At 39.9% G+C, this 22,172-nt stretch overlaps 1 long non-coding RNA gene across 1 annotated transcript; it reads left to right on the top strand.

Moving 5' to 3' along the window:
• Positions 1–1,060: 1,060 nt before the first annotated feature.
• Positions 1,061–7,809, top strand: LOC310636825. Its single transcript, XR_014491801.1, has 3 exons — positions 1,061–1,200; positions 2,293–2,400; positions 7,466–7,809. It is a non-coding gene; the product is annotated as an uncharacterized lncRNA (long non-coding RNA).
• The last annotated feature ends 14,363 nt before the right edge of the window (positions 7,810–22,172 follow it).

Raw genomic sequence — 22,172 nt, 5'->3', positions numbered from 1 at the left:
AATCAGAAACCTGCCCTTCTGGTATAGAGTAACTTCAACTGTCATGCCCTCAAGTAAAAGATCTCATGTCATTTCTGAGTTCACAGCTTCTACACTGACTGGATTTGACACAAGTAACCACATCAAGAAAGTACAAGGGTGTGCACCAATTGGATTAGGTCTTTCCTTGGAGTAAACCTGGTTATATGAACTGGTTATGAAGGACATTAACATCCATCCCTGAGGAAGGATAGGAGGAGGGGGTACAGTGTACACCAGACATGTCAAACACAAGGCCCGGGGGCCAGATCCGGCCCGCGAACTGGTTTCATGCGGCCCACGAAGCCATCCTGGAAACAGTGAGGGAACGGCCCCCACTGCCTTGGCCCTGGCCCAGAGACCCTCCTCCTGCCAGAGACCCTCAGATCTGTCCCACTCCTACCCAGGCCCCCATAGGCACCCTTGATGTAAACGATGTAGAGCTGGCCACGCCCACCCAGTAGGCCACACCCACCCAGGCCACACCCACCCGGCCCCTTGAGGGCAACCACAACGCTGATGCGGCCCTCAATGAAATTGAGTTTGACACCCCTGGTGTACACAGTACTGAGCTCCTAAACCAACGGCTAAATTTAAGAAAGCAGACAAGAAAGCTTGGCTAGATTATATGCCTAAAATTGAGTCCAAGGGTGAATTGGTTAATAACAATTTTTAGAAATGTTTTCTCCCACATGAGAACATAAAATTGCAGGCCCAAGATAGAAAGAAGCAGCATATGATAAATATTAAGGTCAACAATAACAAATTTTTAAAATATATTTAAATTTGGAAAGTGGTAGGGAGGCTACATGATGGGCTCAAGGAAGAGACAAGGATTGCAGGGGCAATCAGGAGAAAAAAGCAATGTCTGTATCAGAGATAGATATTCTCTATATATTCTGTCATTTTCAGTTTAATCAATTATAGCTTACTTGATTTATTTTTCTTTTGTATAAATGCTTCGCTGATTAGATAAGCAGGTAAAACATAGCCACACATGTACTGCCATCTTCCTACAGCACTGGGTGTGACAATGTATTTGCATCCTTCCTCTTAGCATAAAGAGTAATCCAGCTTCCTCATCTACAAAAAAATAAAATAAAAAAAATCCCACATTTCTGATCAGTTCCAGGAAAATGCTGAGCTGTGCATGACAGTAGGGAAGATTTTACTTCAACCTAGGTACGTGTAGCCTTCTTTTTGCCTCAAACATATTTGCCCACAGAATTAATAGAAATAGGCTCAGCAAATAAAGGGAGGAAAAATAGAATATTGATTTTCTTTTTAAGTTTTCATTGTCCAGGTTGGATATTCCCCTTTTGTCCCTGGAGCACCAGTTACGTGGAGCTTGCCTGGGCTGAAATAATAAATTGATATTCGCTGAACCACCCTTGCTGCAAGCTTATCAATATTAATTGAGGTGGGCTGAGATGGGGAGGAGGGATCAGTGTGTGACCTTTCCCACCCCATGCTGGCTCAGATAGTCAAAACGTAGCTGAGGAGGAAGAAGCAGAACAGGTAATGGCATGTGGTTTTATTATCTTTCCTGCCCTAATCATATAAAAGCATAAATGTGGCTAGCTTTTAGAGTAAGTATGAAAGGCAGCCTTTATTGATAACTTTAGGGTAAATTAATTCTGGTTGATCTGGAATTAGATTCTCTGTTTCTACAGGAGAAAATCAGAAGCTTAAATATGATCCACTAGGGAAAGATTTAATGGCTGGGGTGTTTTTTTAATCGGAAATATTCTGCATGAGGTGTGATGAATGGAAACAAAAATACGAAAGAACAAAGCAATCTTACAGATCTTCCATTCTATTGTTAAGAGCAGTGGTGAACCCTAGCTCTTCTGGACATTTATTTGTGTGGCTTTGTTCTGCTAAAGGAAAGTCAATTGTCTGTTAAACAATGTCCTTGAAGGGGTCTGGGAAATGATCACCAAGTGTTAGAGGATATTTTTTTTTAAAAAAAAATGAAGCATGCTAGAAAGTCAGCTTCTGTGCAACCAGTCAGCTTTTCGTTAAAATGTTTTAAGAGCATTTGTTAATTTCAGAAGGAATGTTTTATTCAAAAACACATTTAAACCCTTTATTTCCCTTTGTTGTTGTTTTCATGTTTAAATACTTTAACTCTTTTGTCTTCAGAAGTAGTACATTTACTGTATATATTATTGTATTTCACATAAAGTATCATCCAGAAGTGTGTGTGTGTGTGTGTGTGTATACACACACCGGTTAACAAAGCCATGGGTGTGTTTCCTCCTTCTTTGTCAGGGTTCATCATGTCTGACAAACCAGATTTTGCAGAAATTGAAACGTTTGATAAAACCAAACTGAAAAAAACTGAAACTAGAGAAAAAAATCCACTACCTACTAAGGAAAGTAAGTGATTTCTTTGTACAATTAATTAATCAGTGTGTATGATAGATAAATTGCCAATGACCTACTTGACCACATTTCCTTGGAAACTGTTCATACAGATGTACGATCAGGCAGGTCCTGTTGAAATGAATGAATTTATTCCTCAAATACCAACATACAGTGTATTCTGCTTTCATAGTACTTTCAAATAATGATTTCATGTAGTCGCATATGAAGGCATGTATGTTGGCTTCTTCCAGGACACAGTATGACTTTCAAGCTAATTGAACCAGTCAGTGCCAAGCAAGATAATAATTTAATGTACACTTTGAATTGTATTTTTTTTTTGTCTGATTTTCCTATGGCATTGTGACTGGAATTTCATATCTAAAATCTCATGTGACAAATACCCAAAGGGAGCTGTAAAACCGTTTCAGCAACATGCCCGCACAAAGGATTTTGTATCTATTTAAAGACTGGCAGAGGCCTTGTGGCAAAGACAGTTATGCTACAGTAACCTACAAAAGCTGTGGTTATAATGAATTTTAAAGTTTTAAGGAGACACAACAATATTTTTAAAAAACCGATAAATGCACAGCATTATTAACTATTGCAGACAATAGTATGCCATCTATTGAAAAATTACTTAGTGCTGCCCTCTGCTGGTTGGTAGTTAAATCATCCATGTAACATTGCTTGATGAGGTTTCCACCTACAGCTGCAATCAAGCCTTCTCTGCTGCAAGGCTTATTATTTTTCTTGCAAAAAAATAACAATTTAGTATAGTAAATAGAAAAAAAATTACTCAATGCATCCATTTGGCTATCCTTAATCTGAACTGTTTCCTGAAAGTTCATTTGAGCCTTGGTGGAGCAGTGGGCTAATGCCTCCTTAAGTAACACCTGCTGCCTGCAATTAGTGCAGGTTCGCATCCCACCAGGCTCAAGGTTGACTCAGCCTTCCATCTTTCCGAGGTAGGTAAAATGAGGACCCAGATTGTTGGGGGCAATTAAGCTGACTGTAATAATGCCGCTTGGGGTGTGTGTGAAAGCCCTAATAAGCAGGCATATACATAGAATGAAGGCTACTGCTAAGCTTGTAAGCCGCCCTGAGTCTTCGGAGAAGGGCGGGATATAAATGGAATTAAAATAAAAAAAAATAAAATAAATTTGTGGCAAGAAATTATATCACAGACCTTCTGACCTGCTCTGATCACTGCTAGTCTAAATGCTTTTCCTGTGAATGGAAGATTTTCCTATATTGGGTATGATATAAATTGGTCAGTTAATATCTCTGACCTACATCTCAATAAATGATACAGCATGCAGCTATATTTCGCAAAGGAGGGAATAAACAAAAGGATAGTTCCTCAGATTATTTCAGACAGATTCAGACACTCAGATAAAGGTATTCCTCAACAACTGTACTGTTTAGCGATTGTGTAAAGTTACAGTGGTACTCAAAAGTAACTTTATGACTAGCCTTCAAACTGTGGTCACATGATTACCATTTGCAAGTTTCACAGCCAGCTTCCAACAAACAAAACCAATAGAGAAGCTGGCAATAAAATCACAAGTTGCAGGGACAAAATGTCTCAGTTAATGACTGCGGTCTCTGTGGTCATTAAGTGAAGACTAATTGGCTCATTTGCAGGTGTAAAATGTAAAACGATCTTTGCAATCAGGATAGCTGAGAAAGCTGATTGCAATCACCAGAATAGATCCTAGCCCCTTCACCAGAACTTTCCAAGACGCGAGAGAAATGTATTTCTGTGATCCTATGAAACAAAACCATTGGATTGTAAAAGCCTTGTCTGTGCCTCTCCTTCTGAGTCCTCACCTGTTTACAACACACCCTTTTTCTTGCCCAGAGTGAGGAAAGAGAAGACATGAGATATCATCTCACAACCTCTGTCTGGCTTCAGGAGCTTTAGTACTGTGTAAATCTCATGTTTTACAAATGAACAAGATTTGGGATAAAATACCAAACACAAAAAGAAACAAATAGAAAGCAAATGCAATAAGTATGTTGCTTTACTTTATTAGTATTTTACCTGCCATGATTTTACAGAGGAGAGTTGCTGGTATAAATTAGTGGCTTCTCTGCCTCTTTTGGAAGCACTTGATCCTGTGCATTGACTAAGAATCATACGATTCTTTTGCTGTCTTTCGTTACACCTCCTTTCAGGGGCATAGCTAGACATCAACCCCCCCCCCTCTGTTTATGCATTCTTGGGACTGCATTCTATGGTCAATGTGCGTTAACAGAAAAAACACCTCTGGTGGAAGGGATTCCTCCTTCTCTCATATAAAACCTCCCCCCCCGGCAAACCAGTGGTGGGATTCAGCCAGTTCATACCACTTCAGCAGAACCGGTAGCTAATTTTTTGTTGCCTAAGCCCATAATGGACTTCTGGAAGCAGGGAACCACACAGAGAACCGGTTGTTCACATATTTGAATCCCATCACTGCCCCAAAATCTACATTTAATCGAGAGACTTGTGGGACGCTCAGAGCAGTTTGAGGTGGAGGAGGTAAATAGCCAGGGAGAGTAAGAAGCAATTTTGTTGCATGAGCCTTACGTCCTTTCATGTGATGTTGAACTGAACTCTTGAAATTTTTTAAACACTGGGTCTGTCCACTAACTGCATCAGAAAAATAACGATTTACAATCTGATCTCTAGGACTATAATTTGTCATTTGTTAATAGAAAGAGGCAATATTTTAAAAAATGTCAAGCACAGCAGATGTTTGATACAAGAGAAAGGATTCTGGCACCTTCCAGTCTTATTAAAATATCCAATTGCAGGGCCAGTAAGCAATATGAGAGAGCAACTAGATTTCATACCAAGCATCAGTCAACTTCGTGCCCATAAAGGAGAAGATAAAGGCAATAAAGATGGACCAATTAAGATACACAGTTGATGAAACTTTGTCATTTATTTTTAGTGTTAAGAATATCTTGCACCTGTAGAAAAGTACTAGGACAGTGTTGTTGATGATGATAATGTTTATCCTCTCATATTTCCAAAAAGCTAAGTGACATCTAGCCTTCCATTTATTCTAACAAAGCAGAGCGTGGAGTTAAATTATTTTCATTCCCCTGAGTCTCAACAGATGGCAGCACCTAACCAATCTTGGCTGATCTAGAAAGCTAAGTGATTTTAGTATTGATTAGTACTTAAAAGGGGACCAGTTAGCAAGTTGAGACTGTGAGAAGGCAGTAACTATCCAGTTCTGCACCATGCAAGAAAGCTGCAAGAATGTTTTTAGTGTAAAACCCCATGGGTTGAATTCACTTCGAAGTCAACTTTTCCCCCATTCTAAATTCAAGCTGCTCATTTAGGAGTCTGTAATGGGTAACAGGTAGCCCTTGACTTATGACCACATGGAGCTCAAAATTTATATTGTAAGACATTTGATAAGTGAGTTTTGCCCCATTTTACAACCTTTCTTGCAACAATTGTTAGGTGAATCACTGCAGTTGTTAAGTTAGTAACAGGTTGTTAAGTAAATCTGGCTTCCACATTGACTTTGCTTGTCAGAAAGTTGCAAAAGTTGATCACGTGACCCCAGGACACTGCATCCGTCATAAATATGAACTGGTTGCCATGCATACAAATTTTAATCGGACGAACAGGACGATGCTGCAATGGTTGTATGTGTGAAAAACTGTCATAGGTCACTTTTCTCAGTGCCATTCAGCTTCAAACTGTCACTAAACAAATGGTTGTAAGTCAAGGACTACCCGTACTGCAGTATCTCTTCAGTGTAAGATTGGGAAAGGTATGCCTTAAAATTATTTTGTCAGACACATACAGTAGTAAGCTATGGGATTCTGTCTCTTAATTTAGGAAAAAGGCCTGTTTGCAGGACATTTGTGTTGGGCAGCTTGAGGTCCTGCCCTGGACTGCCTAGAGCCCAGGAAATCTCACCTGACTCTAATTGCCAAGACAGAAATCCAGTTTCCCACTATTTTGAGATGATAGAGATTGGAGTAGATTGGAGTAAATATCATAAAGTAGTTATTGAGAAACAAAACACTCCCATTCTTAAAAATGAAGATGAATATACATGTCCCTGGAATCCTGCAATTCTCGTTCTTTCCTGAGCTGAAACTTGTGGGGGGAAAAATTGAATCAAATCGTGGCCCTCTGCATGTGTGACATGGCTCTACCCATACTACTGTGTTTCCCCAAAAGTAAGGCCTACCCTGAAAATAAGCACTAGTTTTGGGGTGAGGCACATACCTAAAAATTAAGCTGGGGTGGGGGTGGGGTGTGGAGCTGCCCCACGCACCCCTCACCCACTTACCTTGCAGCCAGGCCTCCTCACCAGCCCACTTTTTCTGCGGTATCTTCTGCAGCCAGGCCTGCATTTCTCCGTCACAGGCCTTTCCGGAAGGCCACTGCAACCGAGGACTGAGCTATGGATTCAATCCATAGCTTGGTACTCGGCTGCATAGGCCTTTGGGAAAGGCCTGACTGTGAAATGCAGGCCAAAATGCAGCTGCAGAATGAAGCTGCTCCTTCGGCTGCAGAAGAAGTGGACAGGCTGGGGGGGGGGGCTGTCAATGCCAGAGGTGAGTATAAAAGACACCCTCCCCCTGAAAATAAGACCTGGTACCTCTTTTGGAGGGAAAAAAAGACACAGTCTTATTTTCAGGAAAACATGGTATTATGTCATTTCCCCCAATGCAAAATTTCCTCCTAATGTTAAAGATCACCATATAGACAATAGATCAAAAGGTTTCAACTGTTAATTATCTCTCTAATTAACTAGTCAATTGACTATGATACACCTGAATATTCTATTTCTATTCAACTGATCAAAATTATTTTCTCAAACCTCACAAATCTTTCTTCCAGCACTGCTGAACCACTTCATACAAGAAACAGCAAAATTATTGATCTGCAACAGTGGTTGTGTTAATCTTTCATCGTTGCTAAAGCATTTGTTTTGCACAAATTAATAACAATGAAAATGACTTATTTAATTGTGTACGTAATTTTTTTTAAAAAAATCTGTACAAATGTCAAATGTTGACAAATTATGTTTATCTTGTTCTTGTTTGTTTGTTTTTACAGCTATTGAACAGGAAAAGCAAAACAAAAATACACCTTGAAGTTGAATCAGAAGATATGGCTAACATCTCTTGCTATGGGGTTTTAAGTTCAACATTTTAAAAATCTGTTATTAGTTGATGTATTCTGCTTTTTCAGAAATAGCCATTTTTTATTTCCCCCCCTCTTTATTAAAACAGCAAGGGTCATTTAATTTAAAGCAATTCTCTAAAGCCAATCAAAACACCATTTATAATTTCCCAAAGACACTACACATTGTGTATTGAATATATATATGTGAATTTGCCAAAAATGTATTCTTTTGTTGTTTGTCAACAGAAACTATTATTTTCATATACTATCTGATATGGAACCCCACAATAAACCAGTTTCTGATGTGTTGCCCTTGTTTAAAATTACATTTTCAAATTCAAAAAGAGTTGTACATCTTGATCAAAAAGTCTGTCTATAAACATTCTTAGTAATAAGTTTTAATTTCAGACCACAACTAAATATATTTTTTCCATAATAGACATGGACACATAACAAAAATGCTTGAAGATGATTGAGATAATGTCACAACAGATTATTCTTTCTCCAATTTTTTGCAAAATTGAAGTTTTGAATGCCCCCACACGATCAAATATGTATTTTATCCTGATATGAAAATGATATGTGTATGCTGTCATAAAACAAGGTTACATACTAATTGATCACGCAGGAGCATATTTAACGGAAACCTTGTAAATATCAATATTAACCCGTTTTACCTTCAGATCACAGGTTTGAGTCTTAATCCATATGTCTTTCTGATAGAAAAATGAAATCAGTATTTGGATATTATCTAATGACCCATCCATGTTTGTTTTATGGGCTGCTGCCCCTGCAGGCATCTGATGAGCATGATATTGGGGGATTCTGAACAGACCCAAAACTACACTTTCTATCTCAAAGTTAGACAATGGATCTATTGGAGCTGGGGGGGTTATACATTCAAATAAATTGCCAAACTGCCGACCTTCTGATCGACAAGCTCAGCATCCTAACCCACTGAGCCACCACGTCCCTTCTAAATAATATTAGCACAGGACAATTAGCTTCAAAGCTTAGGCAATTTAGTACACAACAGAGCTATGAAAGAAGCAGCACGATTATGATTATTAGTATTAGGAAATACCGATAAGTCATAACCTCTTTCCTGCTTCCTCTTCAGTTAGTTCAGGGGTAGGCAACCTCAGCTCTTTTATGACTCATGGACTTCAACTCCCAGAATTCCTGAGTCAGCTATGGAGTTGAAGTCCATGAGTCATAAAAGAGCCGAGGTTGCCTACCCCTGACTTAGTTTCTTCTAAGGGCTACTTTGAGAAACTAAAAGGGAAGGACTAGATCAGGGGTCTTCAAACTTGGCCCTTTTATGACTTGTGGACTTCAACTCCCAGAATTCCTCAGCCAGCTTTGCTGGCTGAGGAATTCTGGGAGTTGAAGTCCACAAGTCATAAAAGGGCCAGGTTTGAAGACCCCTGGACTAGATAACCATTTCAGCTGATCCACCCATCTTTATCTCTAACGCTATTGTAAGAATAAGGATTAACTGTCCTGATCTAATGTATTTGGGCTGAGGGAAGAGCTTGAATTTGCAGTGCAGCTTATTTTTCACTAGAGGGTACTTTTCCATCATTGTACTGCATCTGCTTAAGTGTCAAAATGTATGAGAAGCATCTCTCTCTCTCTCTCTCTCTCTCTCTCTCTCTCTCTCTCTCTCTCTCTCTCTCTCTCTCTGTAAGAAACATTACTATTTTATAGAAAATGCTTTCACAAAATAGCCTTTATATTTCTTTTTAAGGGACATTTTATTTTATTTACTACTTTTAATACACTCTTTGGCATTGCTGCTTTAAAGATGTCAAGTAGGTGGCTTTTCAGAAAGAGTTGTAAGTTAGGAAATGCCACATACAATATGTGTAGATATAGAAAAATATAAAGTAGACCAATTTCTATTTACCAATAGTACATACACCAGGGGTCCCCAAACCCCGGTCTGTGGAGCAGTACCGGTCTGTGGCATGCCAGCAACTGGTCTGCACAAACAATCAAAGCTCCATCTGTGGGATGCAGGCAGCATACAAAACCATATACTCCGGTCCGCGGAAAAACTTCTCTCCACGGTACCGGTCCCTGGTGCCCAAAAGCTTGTGGACCTCAGACATAGTCCATTTTTAAGAAATGGACTTCAAAAGTTTTCTTCCACTGTATTGATGGAGTATGCTTTTAAAAATGAGTCCAAGAGCCCTAACACTCCACCACTTATCTTTATGTATGGCTCAGGCACATGGAGGCTGCAAGATACAAATTACTGCATATTTATCTGTGTAAAATTATTTATTTTTATTGAGACCAGCAAATAAGTTCAATGAGCAAACAGAAATGAGTCACAATCTTATGTTGAGAAGTAAAAGTATGCAATGTTGAATATGTCTTGGATAATAGGATCAGCATGCGCTGCTGCATGCATGAATCAGGATGTTATCAAAATAAGGATCAGTTTTAATATTTTAAAGAAATCAAAGCTTTGAAAATTTGCTGTGCACCCTGAAATTAGTTTCTTCTCTAACTGATGAAGCACCACTTGCTAGATCTGTCCTCCAGTTAATTGCCATTCCCCCCCTACAATCAATTTAAGATACATATAAGAATCATATGAACACTAGGAGAAGCTTATCTCATTTCCCCCAAGAATAAAATTGTGTAGGACTATATCTACAGTATGTCAATAATCTATGCTCTTGGAGAACGTTAACACTAAATCTAGCGCAAGATCACTTCATTAACTCATCAGGAAGGTTACAATGCCTTCCTCAACAAAACTACTTCGAAAAATACAGAATGCTTGAACAGAGCTGAAACACAATGCTAGATTCTTTTTTTAGAGGGAAAGGTAGATATCATTTGCATTTTCAGTACTTAGGTTTAGTCCTTTGTATTTCAAAAATCCTGCTAGAAACTGTGAAGTGCCATTGTTATAACAGTGCATTTTGGTTTTCTTTCATTCATCAGAAAAAGTCTCCAATATTTTATTTTATTACCATTGTGGAAGAAAATGTCCTTTCTGGAATTATTCTTCAGCTATGCATATAAACGTTATATTAAGGATACTTCAGTCTGCAGGCCACTTCCCTGCTTATTGCAAACTTCAAAGAAAAGGAGATGTTCATTTTTTTTTCCTTTGAGAAAGAATGGAAAGACATTGAGTAAGGGTGTGGGAGAGTAGCAGCAGCTCTAGGGCACGGGGCTGATATGCTTGAAAACATAAAGTGTTGTCCTTTGGCTTGTGTGAATAAGAATATTCTTAGCTTAGCATTAGCAATGCCCTGTCTAGGCTGATGGCTATCTGACCCTAGGCTACAGACTAATACCCACCAGACGCCCAGGTATGATGAATGTTTAACATAATTCAATTTGCACACTAGATACCTCTTATCAAAGCTTCAGTCCATCCCCAAAGCTTCAACCCAAAGCTGCAAATTCCTGTAGATAACATTTCCATAGAACACATCTTCAGGGACAGCATATATTATCCCCTGCCAAAATAAACAAAATCAGTCACATGCCATAGAGCTTAAGACATTTCAACGTATGACTATATTAGACCTATAGGGTGAATTCAGATTAGCACTTAACAAAATTCTCTCTGCTTGCGGGACAATAATGAGGGGCAAGATACCTTATTGTCCTCGCAGCCCCATGTGCCACTTGAAAAAAAAAAGTGAAAACTGGGACTCCTATTGTCCAAAGAATGGCCCATCTGAATTTAGCCTGTTTGATCAGATGCAAAGACAGAAGAATATTTTGGGGAGACAAACCAAAATATCCTGAAAATCTGTCCTTTCTGAATGATCTTGACTTGATTGTCATAGACAGATTGTCAGGATAATTTGTCCTCAACTTGACCCTTTAGCTTTTGCAATAGTGAAATCAGCAATCAAACTGAATCCATCCTCCTTGCTGCTGTTCATCCTCTTTTCTCTTTCCACCTTATCCATCATTATAGACCTCTCCAAGGAGCTCACCTGCATAATGTGTACACAACAATGAAGTATAATTTAAGCCAGGTAATTTCTATCTAATGAGAAATTAGATAGAATGTGAGATGCAAAGAATTCTGTCTTTGCTTTTGATCAAAAAAGCAATATCAACTATTTTCTCAAAGAGGCAAAATTCAGGTGGCTTGCTTTGTTCTACCTCAGCCACTTGTTCTTTGTCTAAACCAGGGGTAGGCAACCTTGGCTCTTTTATGACTCGTGGACTTCAACTCCCAGAATTCCTGAGCCGGCTGGCTCAGGAATTCTGGGCGTTGAAGTCCACGAGTCATAAAAGAGCCAAGGTTGCCTACCCTTGGTCTAAACATAATATTCTCAAGAGTTTACTTCAACACCAAAATTAAAAAGCATTAATATCCTGCTTTTCTGCTTGTTTGAAGTCCAACTTTTATATTCATAGACTATCAGAGGGAAAACCATTGTCTACACAATCCTGATCTTTGTAGGTACAGACATGACAGGAGCATCTGGGTACCTTTTCCAGAGCTGTCATTGCTATCCTACCAACAGCTAGTTCCTTTGCTGTTGATAGTCAATCCTTAAAAAGCAGAAGTTATCTAGCACTTCAGTATATTCACTGTCCCTTCTAAGGCTGTCTATTGTAGCGGTTGTCTCCTTGATATTTAATCTTAGTCTCACTTTTCCATTGTGCACCTTGACTTTAAACACTACAGCTTTAAGATCATTTGCACTTTCACTATCAACCTAGTGTCTTCCCTACAGAACAAGGAAATGATGTTTCTTCTTCCAATTTCAAAATCATACCCTTCTTCTTCCAGCCTCCCTCAAAATATATTAAGTAAATAAGGTGACAGTATACAGCCTGGTCTCATTCCTTTGCTGGATATGGAGTCAGTCTGATCCATCAAGTTCTATATAGACTGTGGCTTCATGGATTTCACATGAGGTGAATAAGATGTTCTGGAGCTCCCATTTTCTAAGCACCTTCCACAGCTTGACATGATAGATACAATAAAAAGCCTTTTTATAATCAATGAAGGACACACTGACTTATTTTAGTTTGTTGTTGTTAGCTGCGAAGTCGTGTCCGATCCATCGCAACCCTATGGACAACATTCCTCCAGGCCTTCCTGTCCTCTACCATCTTCTGGAGTCCATTTAAGCTCACGCCTACTGCTTCAGTGACTCCATCCAGCCACCTCATTCTCTGTCGTCCCCTTCTTCTATTGCCCTCAATCTTTCCCAGCATTAGGCTCTTCTCCAGTGAGTCCTTCCTTCTCATTAGGTGGCCAAAGTATTTGAGTTTTAGCTTCAGGATCTGGCCTTCTAAAGAGCAGTCAGGATTGATCTCCTCTAGGACTGACCGGTTTGATCGCCTTGCAGTCCAAGGGACTCGCAGGAGTCTTCTCCAGCACCATAGTTCAAAGGCCTCAATTCTTTGGCGCTCAGCCTTTCTTATGGTCCAACTTTCACTGCCATACATTGCAACTGGGAAGACCATAGCCTTGACTATACGCACTTTTGTTGACAGGGTGATGTCTCTGCTTTTTAGTGTGCTGTCTAGATTTGCCATGGCTTTCCTTCCGAGGAGCAAGCGTCTTTTAATTTCTTGGCTACAGTCCCCATCTGCAGTGATCTTGGAGCCCAGGAAAATAAAATCTGTCACTACCTCCATTTCTTCCCCATCTATTTGCCAGGAATTGAGAGGGCCAGATGCCATGATCTTGGTTTTCTTAATGTTAAGTTTCAACCCAAGTTTTGCACTCTCCTGCTTCACCCGCAACAAGAGGCTCTTTAGTTCTTCTTCACTTTCTGCCATTAGAGTGGTATCATCTGCGTATCTTAGGTTGTTGATATTTCTTCCGGCAATCTTAATTCCAACTTTTGAATCATCTAGCCCTGCCTTTCTCATGATGTGCTCTGCATATAAGTTAAATAGGCAGGGCGAAAGTATACAGCCTTGCCGGACTCTTTTCCCAATTTTGAACCAATCAGTGGTTCCATGTCCAGTTCTCACTGTTGCTTCTTGACCCGCATATAAGTTTTTCAAGAGACAAATAAGATGGTCTGGTACTCCCATCTCTTTAAGAACTTGCCACAGTTTGTTATGATCCACACAATCAAAGGCTTTAGCATAGTCAATGAAGCAGAAGTAGATGTTTTTCTGGAACTCCCTAGCTTTCTCCATGATCCAGCATATGTTGGCAATTTGATCTCTAGTTCCTCTGCCTCTTCGAAATCCTGCCTGTACTTCTGGTAGTTCTCGATCCACATACTGCTGAAGTCTAGCTTGTAGGATTTTAAGCATGACTTTACTAGCATGAGAAATGAGTGCAATGGTGCGATAGTTTGAACATTCTTTGGCACTGCCCTTCTTTGGAATTGGGATGTAAACTGATCTTTTCCAATCCTGTGCCCACTGTTGAGTTTTCCAAATTTGCTGGCAGATTGAGTGTAGCACTTTTACTGCACTGTCTTTTAAGATTTTGAACAGCTCAGCTGGAATACTGTCACCTCCACTAGCTTTGTTGTTGCTCAGCTTTTCTAAGGCCCACTTCACTTCACATTCTAGGATGTCTGGCTCGAGGTCAGTGACCACCTCATTGTGATTATCTGGGATGTTAAGCTCATTCTTGTATAGTTCTTCTGTGTAATTTTGCCACCTCTTCTTAATCTCTTCTGCCTCTGTTAGGTCCCTGCCATTTTGGTCCTTTATCATGCCCATTTTTGCATTAAACGTTCCCTTCATCTCTCCAATTTTCTTGAAAAGATCTCTGGTCCTCCCTATTCTATTGTTTTCTTCTATTTCTTTGCACTGTTCATTTAAGAAGGCATTCTTATCTCTTCTAGCTATTCTCTGGAATTCTGCATTCAATTGGGCATATCTATGTTTTTCTCCCTTGCCTTTCGCTTCCCTCCTTTCCTCAGCTATTTGCAAAGCTTCCTCAGACAGCCATTTTGCTTTCTTGCATTTCTTTTTCTTTGGGATGGTTTTGGTTGCTACCTGTTGTACAATGTCGCGAACCTCTGTCCATAGTTCTTCAGGCACTCTGTCTATCAGATCTAATTCCTTAAATCTATTTGTCACCTCTACTGTATATTCAACAGGGATATGATTTAATTCATACCTGAGTGGCCTAGTGCTTTTCCCTACTTTCTTCAGTTTAAGCCTAAACTTTGCAACAAGAAGCTCATGGTCTGAGCCACAGTCAGCTCGTGGTCTTGTTTTTACTGACTGTATGGAGCTTCTCCATCTTTGGCTGCAGAGCATATAGTCAATCTGATTTCTGTGTTGACCGTCTGGTGATGTCCATGTGTAGAGCTGTCTCTTGGGTTGTTGGAAAAGAGTGTTTGCTATGACCATCGTATTCTCTTGACAAAATTCTATCAGCCTGTGCCCTGCTTCATTTTGTACTCCAAGGCCAAACTTGCCTGTTATTCCGCTTATCTTTTGGCTTCCTACTTTAGCATTCCAATCCCCCATGATGATAAGGACATCATTTTTGGGTGTTAGTTCTATAAGGTACTGTAAGGCTTCATAGAACTGGTCAATTTCATCCTCTTCAGCACCAGTGGTTGGGGCATAGACTTGGACTACTGTGATATTGAATGGTTTGCCTTGGATTCGAACTGAGATCATTCTGTCATTTTGAGGATTGTATCCTAGTATTGCTTTTCCTACTCTTTTATTGACTATTATTTATTTATTTATTTATTTAATTTTATTTATATACCGCCCTTCTCCCGAAGGACTCAGGGCGGTGAACAGGGCAAATGTATAAAATACAAAAAATACAAAAGTTAAAAGGAATCAAACATAATGCCCAAGGTAAAAAACAATAAATACAAATATAAATACAAATATTAAGAACAATAAAAAACCCAACCCACCCCCCATCAGGCCAAGCCGGCTTGTTCAAATAAATGTGTTTTCAGATCACGTCGGAATTATAATGTATAAAGAAGAGCTCAGCAAATGTCTCTCCATCAAATCTCTCAACTATATGTATAGATAAACACGGAATAAACTGTGGAAGCTTCTTATTTTTGAATAATTGGGAAAACGGTTAGGTGTAATTAAATTTCAGCTTGTCTAGTATAATAATCTGGACTCCTTCCACAATCAGTAATGGTACTGTGCTAAAACCACAATAGGTAGGTACAGAAATTCTGACTCATTTCTAGAAGAGCTGTGGGTTATGTCATGTCAGTGTGGCTATGGTGCCATGGTCATCTGTTTTTTGTTTATTGGTTTTGTTGCTTCCTACTTTAGCATTCCAATCCCCCATGATGATAAGGACATCATTTTGGGGTGTTAGTTCTATAAGATGCTGTAGGGCTTCATAGAACCGGTCAATTTTATCCTCTTCAGCACCGGTGGTTGGGGCATAGACTTGGACTACTGTGATACTGAACGGTTTGCCTTGGATACGAACTAAGATCATTCTGTCATTTTGGGGATTGTATCCCAGTATTGCTTTTCCTATTCTTTTATTGACTATGAAGGCTACTCCATTTCTTCTGAGGGATTCTTGTCCGCAGTAGTATACCTGATGGTCATCTGAATTAAATTCACCCATTCCTGTCCATTTTAGTTCGCTGATACCTAAGATGTCGATGTTCAGTCTTGTCATCTCTTGTTTCACCACGTCCAGCTTTCCTTGATTCATGGATCTTACATTCCAGGTTCCTATGGAGAAAAAATCTTTACAGCATCGGACTTTCCTTTCACCACCAGACACATCCACAGCTGAGCGTCCTTTCGGCTTTGGCCCAGTCGCTTCATTCTTTCTGGCGCTACTAGTACTAGCCCTCTGCTCTTCCCCAGTAGCATATTGGACGTCTTCCGACCTGAGGGGCTCATCTTCCAGCGTCATATCGTTTTGCCTTTTGGTACTGTCCATAGGGTTTTCATGGCAAAGATACTGGAGTGGGTTGCCATTTCCTTCTCCAGTGGATCACGTTTTGTCAGAACTCTCAGCTATGACCTGTCCGTCTTAGGTGGCCCTGCACGGCATAGCTCATAGCTTCATTGAATTACGCAAGCCCCTTCGCCACGACAAGGCAGTAATCCATGAAGGGGATTTTAGTTACTCTTTGGCTTTCTCAATTATCCATTGTGAATTCACAGGACAACATGAGAGTAAGGCTCATCTTCCCTTTCACAGATAGTTAGTTCCGTAGTAGGGGACTCCATCCAGGGAATGCCTAATATCTGGCTCAGTTCTGCCAGCTGTGTGGCACCTTCAAAAGGGCACTAGGTTTCTATACTTTCTTTTCTAATCACTTACAGAAATTGTTTGTTAACTGCTTTTCAGCTATTAGGAACCTTTATTTATTTATTTATTTATTTATTTATTTATTTATTTATTTATTTATTTATTTATTTATTTATTTATATTTCTATACCGCCCTATTCCCGAAGGTTTACAGGGCAGCATAAAATACAATATAAAAGATAATATAAAATTAAAATGAATTAAATTAATTAAGCCCAACAATTAAAACAATATTTAAAAAGCTAAAACCCCTTCAGTCCAGGCCTGACAGATCAAAAAGCCAGGTTTTCAAGTCCCGGCAAAATGAACGCAGATCGGGGGCGGTCCGGAGTTCCACAGGTAAATCATTCCAAAGGGCAGGCGCGCCCACAGAGAACGCTCTTCCCCTGGGAATAACCCGCCGGCATTCCTTAACCGGCGGTATCCTGAGAAGGCCCTCCCTGTGGGAGTGCACGGGACGAAGAGAGCTTGATGCCGGCAGCAGGTGTTCCCTCAGATAACCCGGACCCAAGCCATTAAGGGCTTTATAGGTCATCACCAGCACCTTGAATCTCACCCGAAGGGCAACCGGAAGCCAATGCAGCTCGCGGAGTAGAGGTGTTACATGGGAGTATCGGGAAGCCCCCATCACAACTCGCACGGCCGCATTCTGCACCAGTTGAAGCCTCCGAGTGGTCCTCAAGGGCAGCCCCATGTAGAGAGATTTAGATCAACAAGTCTGAAAACATCAGGAGAGTTTCCTTCAGTCTGAGATGGTATAGGTTCTCCTGTTTGGCTGGACCTCCAAGGTCCCTTCCAGCAATATTCTATTCTATTCTATTCTATTCTATTCTATTCTATTCTATTCTGTTCTGTTCTGTTCTGTTCTGTTCTGTTCTGTTCTGTTCTATTCTATTCTATTCTATTCTATTCTATTCTATTCTATTCTATTCTATTCTATTCTATTCTATTCTATTCTATTCTAAACAGCTTTGCTTGTTCCTAGATGTTCACAGATCTGTTGCTTGATTGATGTTACGCTGACTGGTGTTAGGCTGACTGGTTTCCTGGATTCATTTTTCTTTTCCTTTTTTGAAGACTGGGAACTACATCTGCTCTTTTTCAGTCCTCTAGTAGTTCCCCAATACTCCAGGATCTTTGAAAGATCATGGGACAGTGATTCCGAGATCACATCTGCCACCTCCAGTGCAAAAAAGGTTGCAAAATTGGGCACTTATTTGGCTTCTTGCAGATTTACTACCTATGCATCTGCTCCACAAAATGTGCAACATTTCAGAACAGATTTGGATAGGGGTTAAAATGGAGCTCATGAAGGATGGATGGAATCTTTCTGTTGGTAAATCCCATTCTCATTCTCAGTAGATTTTATCAGATATAAATATAGCATTGCTCAGTAAATTATACAGAAAGCTGCCCATAATAAGAAATATAGGTAATGTGATATCATCTTTATTTGGCACTATCCAGTGTAAAATTATTCCTCAATATCAAAGTTACTCTTTATCAGAGATGCATCACTGCAAGGACTTAATCCTGAGAAAGAAAAGAGTTCAGGACAATAAATCATTCAAGAACTTTCCCCTCCTCCCTCCTCACAAGTTGTAGGTGTCTGTATACAAATAAAGTATATGGCATCCCACATAGGGAAGTACTTTGCCTCCTATGGAGAGCAATGCAGATGAATACAATAAAAGTCTTCAAGGAAGGAAGGAGAGGAGATTTTTTCCTAATTATCCAGGTGTGGTGCTTGGAGGGGTATATTTGTGAAGCCATGGAAGATCCAATTCTCTTGGCAAGGAGGATATAAACTTCAAAAGCTATCATTTGCTGTTCCTAAGTTTTAAATGTGCCTCTCTTCCTTTTCTATTTGCACAATGTGACTTGCTTGTATTATTCCATGTTGACTTCCATTTTAGGCTCTTTTCCTCCCCCCCCCCCAAGATAGCTCAAGCACAGGAACTCCTAAAAAATCATTTGTGCCTATATATATATCCGAAAATCCAACCTTGATCAAGGTTGTAATCTCTCCATCTGGTCCTAAGGCTACACTCTTTGAAATATGTTGTAAGTTATTTACAAGTGTGGTTATGGTAAAGTTCATATCTCCGAAACCCTGAAACCATCCCACCACTTTGTGTTCAGATAGGCAGAAATCACTTCTTCATTCTTTCTACCGTTCTTATATTGCATACAGAGTTCATATTTTGGATCTATCTTTCATTGTAGTGGCCTCTTCCAATCTCTGTGTTGTGTTCCCCGGCACTTCCCACCTCTCTGATCATTTTTCTTTCTCCCAGGTCACATCACTTCTAAACTCACTTCAACACAATCCTGACTGTCTTTTCATACTATTGGGTCCTTTATCTCCCCCACGCCCCGTAGCACTAGGCAATTATTTATTTACAATATCTGATTTTCAAAGATTCATACGCTAAGCTTCTGTTTGATAAAAATAAACAAGTGTTCCTTGAAAAGCTTCTGGGTGACTATTATGTTTCATGATGAAGGAACGTACATGTTTGCATGCCAAAACTATGCAGCATTTTGCATTTTATTCCAAAAATGTGTCTTATCTTTTTCCAAAATCATGTTGCTACCATTGTCCACATAATTCCACCTCCCCCCCCCCCAAATGTGACTATTTTTAAAGAGTTGCCCACTGGCTACATTTGCATCTGTAAGCACCCTTGCAGAATCAAATTCAAAACACTGCAGGCTCCAGTTATATACATGTTGATATAAAATAATATTGTAACAAAATTTTTGGAAGTAAAATAATAACAAACATGCCCATTCAATACAGAATCATTGGTTTTAGAATGATTTTCACAATCACCCCGAGCTTGATAATTGCTGTTCATATTTTTTTTTTTTTGGTATTTTAATCCCATTTATATCGCGCCCTTCTCCGAAGACTCAGGGCGGCTTACAATCTAAGCACAAATCAAACATGCTTAGCAATAGCCTTCATTCTATGTATATGCCTGCTTATTAGGGCTTTCGGGGGGCCCCCCAAGCAGCATTATTACCAAGTCAGCTTATTGCCCCCAACAATCTGGGTCCTCATTTTACCTACCTCGGAAGGATGGAAGGCTGAGTCAACCTTGAGCCTAGTGGGATGCGAACCTGCACTAATTGCAGGCAGCTGGTCATATGTTCGTAGATGTGTGTAAACTGCCAGTGTGTAAAGAAATCTGCAGCACAGTTTCCTTTTTTCATTCTTCTGAAAGCCCTAATTAGAGCTTGGCAGGACATCTTGTTGCAGAGTCAATCATGGAAACTAGCTTTAAGTCAGAATGACATGAGTTGTAAAATCAAACCTAGATACGTGGTCGCCCCCCCTCCACCATCGCATTCTGTCATTGGACAAACTATAATTCACACAATGTCTTTCCCGTGGTTTTCTCTCCCTCTCTAATCATGGCCATTCCCCCTCCTCAAAAAAAAATATTACTTAGCTATATTTGAGGAAGGAAAATTACTGACAGGAAGAGGAATTTTATACTAACAGAGCTGCAGTGGAGAGAAGAAGGGAAACTTCTCAACTATCTTCTGTTTATATAACCCCTGAATAATTATCTTTAAATTATCTTTAAAAATATCTACCATTATTTCTAAAAAAACCATCGACTGGGATTTTTTTTTAAAAAATATGAACAATATATAGAATTCCAAAGAGAAAAAGAACAGACAAAAAGAGCAAAAGCATGGTCTAGTTTTCATTGGAAAGATAACAAAATAACAGAGCTGGAAGGGACCTTGGAGCTCTTCTAGTCCAACCTCCTGCTCAAGCAGAAGACCCTATACCATTTCAGACAAGTGGTTGTCCAATCTGTTCTTAAAAACCTCCAGTGTTGGCGCACCCACCTGCTGCCGGCATCAACTTCCCTCCGCCCTGTGCGTTCCCACAGAGAGGGCCTCCTCAGGGTGCCACCGGTCAGAGAATGTCGTCTGGTGGCCCCCAGGGGGAGAGCGTTCTCTGTGGGCGCCCCGGATTTATGGAATCGGTTGCCGGTTGAGCTCCGGATGGCGCCCGACCTTCGCTCCTTCCGACGCGATCTGAAGACTCACTTGTTCGAACAAGCCGGCCTGGCCTGATGGGGGATGGGTTGGGATTTTATTGTTGTTTTAAATATATTTACTTATTGTTTTAGCTTGGGCATTTCATTTAATTCTTTTTTAACTTTTGTATCTTTGTACTTTTATATGTTGCCCTGTTCACCGCCCTGAGTCCTTCGGGAGAAGGGCGGTATACAAATAAAATTATTATTATTATTATTATTATTATTATTATTATTATTATTATTATTATTATTATTATTATTATTATTATTCTAGAGGCAAGTCATTCCACTGATTAATTGGTCTGTCAAGAAATTTCTCCTTAATTCTAGCTTGCTTCTCTCCTCGATTAGTTTCCATCCACTGCTTCTTGTCCTGCCTTCAGGTGCCTTGGAGAATAATTTGACCCCCTCTTCTTCTTTGTGGCAGCCCCTCAGATACTGGAATACTGCTATCATGTCACCCCTATTTCTTCTTTTCTTTGGACTAGCCAAATCCAAGTCCTACAGCCGTGCTTTGGAGATGAGGTTGACCTCTTCTTCTTTATGGCAGCTCCTGAGATATTGGAACACTGCTATCATGTCACTCCGAGTCCTTCTTTTCATTAAACAAAACATACCCAATTCCTACAACCATTTTTCATGTTTTACTTTCCAGTTCCCTAATCATTTTTGTACCTGAAGTGAATAGGATTTTTTAAATGTCAGTAAGACATACCAGTGAGCAGGAGGCAGCTACACAAACCTTCATTGGAAGAGCATTTCATGTATGGGAACTTCAACCCAAAGGCCCAGCTTGCTAATTTAATTTCCTTGATAAAAGCCTAGAATTCTTTCATTTGCTTGGACATGCAGAAATCTTTTGAGCGCAGACCTACAGACTCCTAACAACAGGGTACCTACCAGTCCTTGTTGCAGATCAGACTCCTTTGTCATGTGGTAAAAGGAACCAACACATTTTGAACCAAGAAACGTTTAGAGGCAGTCAGTCTGTACATTGGTTCCCCCTCTCATTTTATTTGTGGCCCTTTCAAAAAGCCTACTTAATATGATAATCCATCTAATCCTGCTCCAACGCTGCTGTGGATGGTTATTTCTGCTAAGTTCATGCAGATACGATAGCTCATGTTAGCCATTGCAATGAAAATAATCATCTTACATCTTGCCCCAGTAGCTCTAATTAGCCTTCCTCAACCTACCACCCTCCAAACGTGTTGGGTTTACAGCCTCTTTGGCAATGCTCCCCTGGCAAAAATATATCACACATCTCAGTACTTGGGGGAAATGGTGCTAACTCCCTAGTAAATACTGTTAGGACTGCAGGCATCCTTTG

The sequence above is a fragment of the Vipera ursinii genome, assembly GCF_947247035.1.
Source record: "Vipera ursinii genome assembly, chromosome: 2".
NCBI lineage: Eukaryota > Metazoa > Chordata > Lepidosauria > Squamata > Viperidae > Vipera > Vipera ursinii.
The sequence above is the reverse complement of the archived record's forward strand: the minus strand, read 5'-3'. Positions and strand labels throughout refer to the sequence as shown.